Here is a 5,777-nt window from a genome sequence, read left to right on the forward strand (position 1 = left end):
TGTAAAAAATAATGTTAAAAAAATTATTTATTTTTGTCTTTATTGACCATAAAAATATCCAATAAATTTTTTTTTACAATTATTAACCGTAAAATATACTGTAGAGGTAAATACCAAATCGGTATTCGAAAGATTCTAACATTGACAAAATGGTACCTGAGTTTTGTTATTGACAAAATAGTTCTCGAACGATTTTAAAATTTGACAAGCGTGCCCCCAAGCTCGCCGGAGCACATTTCCAGCGAACATGATTCTGATGTGGCCAATGTGTTTTGATGACATGGCAACCCCCTACCCTAATCCCTCCCTCCCCAACGCACTTCCCCTTCCCCCTCCCCAACAGACTCTCCCCCTCCCCAACGTAGCTAGCTAAAAAACGTAGCTTTTGGTCCTAAAGAGCATCACTTGAAAAGCGCACCCTATTCTCAAACGCCAAAAACATAGCCTTTGATACAGAAAAGCATAGCCTTTGATAATAGATAATGATGATGTAGGCATACCCCACTAAAGTGTCTTCGAAGCCTAAAAAGCATAGCCTTAACCTAAGGCATCATAATTTTTTTTTCATTTTTGGCTACACTTTTCAAGTGTACCTGAATGGGTGATCTCTCTCTCTCTCTCTCTCTCTCTCTCTCTCTCTCTCTGCCCCTCCGCAACAATGCCGCTTCCACTGAGGACTGGCACATCTCAATGACAGCGGTTGGCGATGGTGGCTTCATCAGAAGAAGAAGAGTAGTTGCAGTGGGTGACAATAGAGCAAGTTAAGGGTCTACGAATATACACCAATTTTCTCTCTCACCACCACCAAACACACCTTCTCTCCGTCATTAACTCCCACAACTAGTTCACTCCCACCACCAACAACAACCAAGCCATGCTCTTCAGCCACTTCCCTCCCTGCGCCCACCACCTCTCCCATCTCATTTGCACCTCATCAGCCTCCATTCTCTCTCAGCCTCTACTCTCTAGAGAACCCTTCTTTGAATAGATGCCCCTTCACTCCGCTTTAATTCAAGTTCCAATTTTGCTAACATCCGGCTCCTTGGTTCTCATGTTAGGGGAAACTAGGTACCAATGGAAGCACGAGATTAATCGCAACATTGGATTTAAGCTCTAGCAAGGAAATGAATTGGAACAATTTAGAAGAATCTCCATTACTCTCAAAAAACTATGTCTTGATCCATGAACTGAATCGAATCCAACCAATCTAAATTGAACTGATCTATTATTTTAGTTTTGTATTGAGCTTTTGAAAAGGGAAAAAAGAGAGTGGAATAGATTCGATGATCTCTGGGAAGAGAGTGGCACTGTGCGGGTAGGATTTGAAGCTACATTGGGGAGGGAGGGGGGTTGACCACGTCAGCATCGTGTTCGCCGAAAATGTGCTCCGGTGAGTTCGGGGTCATGCTTGTCAAATTTTAAAATCTTTTAGGGACCATTTTGTCAATAACAAAAGTCAGGTATCATTTTGTTAGCGTTAGAATCTTTTGGGTACCGATTTGATATTTACTTCTATACTATATTATAGACATTTTTTGAAATTTTTTACCATAAAAAACTCAATCATATTTTTTTACATTCATTATTATAAAAGTTAAGGTTTTACTTATTATTGATTTTTAAATAAAAATAACTATAACAATAGACAAAACAAAAACTCCACCTCTATGACGTGAATATACTTTCACTTTCTCATATATAATCATCGTATAAAATTAAATAAGATCTTTGCAATTTTGATCATTGATCACAATTCAAAACTAGTACATAATAGCATTTCTTATGTAGCATTTAATAAGTATATCAATACTAATTAACACCAAGTACCAAAATCAATATTCAATACCATAATATCATATTAATGATTATTTTTTTTCTATGTATAGGGCTATATGAATCACAACTCAAACTCATTAAAGTCTGGAGTCATTAATCAAGTGAAGTAGGATTGTCATCACTTTGAATTATAGGCAACCTTCCATCCAATAGTTGCTCAAGTATTCTTGTCATATGATCTATCTTTTTCTTTAAATCTTTTACATCTGCTTTAGAGTCTTCATATCTTTTTCTGCACATTGAAGTTTTGTTTGAAGATTAGAAAATATGAATGATCTAGGACCCCATAACTATGTAGATATCACCCCAACCCCATAACCACGAACTCGTCTATGTCGTTCAGGTCCAAATACTTCCACCATCACCTCATGTTCATTCATCTCTAATGTTCCTGCATTTACTTGAGATGATAATTCCTTAAGTAAATCCTAAAAAAGATCAAATCAACTAAATAATATCAATAAGAATATACGTGAACATAAATATAAAAGAAAAATGCTTGCTGAGAAAATTATTCACATTAATTCAATTTCTTCGTTGCATAATATAAGTGCACGCATTTTAATTATTTTCATATGCATCAAAGATAACAACTCCTACTTCCCATAATTCTTTTAATTCTTCAATTAAAGGCCTTAGATATATATCTATTGCTTTTTCTAGAGATTTTGAATCCGATATAAGCAATGACAACATTAGATAAGGATCCTTCATGCATTTTCAAGGTGGCAAGTTATATGGAATAAGTACCACAGGCCAAACACTATATTTAGTACTCATATTTTCAAAGGGGTTAAACCCATCACTTGCTAATCCAAGCTTACATTTCTAAGTTCATTAGCAAAGGACTCATGCAACTCATTAAATGATTTCCATGCTTCTAAGTTAGTTGAATGATGTAAATACCCATCATCAATTCGCTTTGCGTCATGCCATCTCATATTAAATGATGTCTTCATAGAAATATATAACCTTTTAAGCCTTGGAGTTTTTCGAAAGTAACGGAAAACTTTTATAAGAATTTTTTTCCTTCTGTCTTTCTCCTCAAACTGTCACCTTGAGGTACCATAATGATCACAATTTTCTTTTTTATCACAATCTTTTCAGAATAGCATACAATCATTAATACAAGCATCTATTTTCTTATAATATTCCTAGCTTCATAGTAAGACATTGGTAGTGTTACCTCTTCTGAAAAGGAGTCATTCAATAACTCAAGTAACATAGAAAGTGATTGAGAAAGTATACGTAAACAATGCATATTGTGAACAATATGAACAACTGTTTAAAAAAAGAAGGTAAATTAATTCAGATTCTTAATTAATTAATTAATATTAAATTTTGAAACTTCAAAAATAAGGATTCACGTAACCCCATTGTCATTTATACGATTACTCCATTGCCGCTTACCATACACTTTTCATCTTCGGTCTACCACCACAAGTCGGTGTCATTGCCGGCGATAGCCGTCCAGATGCCACCGTTCCTCCTCACCCCATTCAGATGCAGCAGAATGCCGCTGTCCTCCTCTCCCCGCAGCCCGTGCAGATGTAACATAGCCACACCTGTGCGTTCCTGTCAACCTCCCGCCTCCATCTCTCCCATTCACGTGTATAGGAGCGCCGCCGCTACAGTTGTTGTCTTGCTATTTTTTTGCCACTCTTTTCTGGCGGCGACATTGCTACGGTGTTGCACCACCCTCTTAGAGTTGTTGTGGTGTCGTTATCGGCTACTGCCGTGCGAGTGATGCCATCGCACGTTCCCATGCACCACTGCGGCTGTATCCATCGAGTACATCCTGGATATAGTTCTTTCTCAGAATCATCCATAAGTTTGTAAAACTTCGCTGCATCTTCATTAGGTTCTTCTATATGCTCTTCATAAGGTTCTTATATATCCTTTTCTATATTCTTTTTATTAGGTTTTTCAATATCCTCTAATACATATCAAACTCCAAAATGATCCCTTAACAGGTTTTTCATGTCATCTTTAAATATATAATTATCCCTACTATCAAATAAACTTAAATAAGGTGACTCATCTTGTAGCGATTCACCATGGTAATACCAAATTGTATAATTTTTCACTATACCATGACTTAGAAGATCAAATTCTACTTGTTCACGAGATTTTCGAAGGCAATTATTATATTTAAAACATGGGCAATATATCTTATCAATGTTTGTATAACTAAAGACAATCTAAAAACTCTTTGACACCTCTCCTATATTGCAAAAGGGCTCTATTCTTAATTTGCATTCAATTCTTATCCATTGAATATATGACAAGTTTAACATATCTAAAAATAATATTAAAAATAAGCACCAAACAGAATAAATACTAAAAACCACAAACCTTAATGAAAAAAAAAAAGTTAAAACTCAAGTGTACTACAATAAAGTCCAAAAAATATATGTCACTTTGTCCATACCAAAAGTTAAAAATAATCAATAGAAATCAGTTGACCATATATAGGTTCATACAATTTGTTCATGAGAGCAATATAATTTTTTTTCTATTTGGATTAAAAAATAAATACAAGATTTTAATTATGTCTATTTGGAGTACATTATAATCTTTTTGAGAATAAAATATTGATGTGATGAGGGGGAAAAACCATCTGAATTTTATTTCTTCTTAATATTAGACACATGTATAAGCAAAGAACTCAAAAATTGTTTAGTTTTATGGAAAAATGATTCTAAAGGACCGTTAGGAAGATTTAATTATTAAAAAGGATCTTTAATATCAAAAATATTAAGAAGGACTAAATTTTTTTATAATATTTAAGAAAAAAAAATAAATCTTTTTATAAGGAGATAAATATATCCTTAACTATTTGTTTATTTATTTTTTATAATCTTTAATATATGTTGTTTGATTCTGAACGCTATATAAATATGTATGAATATTTCGGTCATTTATAATAATTTTCCCTAGTTTTATTGCACCATAAGTATGAACTAAAAGCAGGCCTTGTAGTTGTAAATGATCCAAATTTTACTCACTTTTTTAACCGTTGAAATTTGAAAAACAATTGAAAATAATCTCTTCATGTAAGTTATATTTTTTTATAAAACAGAAATTGAACACTTCAGAACTATTATTTTCAACTGAAAATATGACCTCTAAGGTGACCCAAGATCACTATTTTAATGTACTAATTTTGAGCATAATCAGTTGAAAAAAGATTGCCTATTATATGTACTTAACATTGCCATCTATTATTGAAGAAAGAAAATCATGATGAGAACGCCCAGGTTATAAGATGAAAAGAACCAAACAAATAAAGACATATATGTCTGAACGAAATCACTTCAAACATGGAAAGAGTCAATTATACTTTCAAATGGTTAAAAAAAATTTAATTCTTTAAAAAATGATAAAAATTTAAAATACATATTCAAATAAGAAGTTGACTAAGAATTAAAAATTATAATAGCGACCAAACTGATTAAATATATACGACAAAGAGAATAAGAATCAATAAAGAGTAAGTGTAACACTTAATTTGGATTATCAGCTTAAGTTTAACATAATAACATTTTAAGAATACAATCACACTTTAAGTTTAACAAAGAATAAGCTTCAATAATAAAAAACACTTGCCTCAACTAATTGACCCTTATTTTATTAACAGCAATTTAAAAGTCATTGATAAAATTGTTTGACCTATAATAAGCAACAAAACAAATAAGGAATAGTCACTAAGAAAAATTCAAACTCTCAAAAGAGAATAAATACACACACGCAAAATCACTAATGAAAATTCAAACTCTCAAAGGAGAATAAATACACACGCATGCACGCACCATATACACACAAGTTTAATTACTCTGCAGGTTTCTATAATTTCATCAAATCTTGAATTAGGTCCTTATTATTTTTTTGTTTTCAATTATGTCCTATACCGTAATTCTTTTTTCAATTTAATTCCTGCC

At 32.8% G+C, this 5,777-nt stretch overlaps 1 pseudogene; it reads left to right on the forward strand.

Moving 5' to 3' along the window:
* Window positions 1–1,258, forward strand: part of LOC110266333 — a 2,052-nt pseudogene extending 794 nt beyond the window's left edge.

Source organism: Arachis ipaensis, chromosome B01 (assembly GCF_000816755.2).
Source record: "Arachis ipaensis cultivar K30076 chromosome B01, Araip1.1, whole genome shotgun sequence".
NCBI lineage: Eukaryota > Viridiplantae > Streptophyta > Magnoliopsida > Fabales > Fabaceae > Arachis > Arachis ipaensis.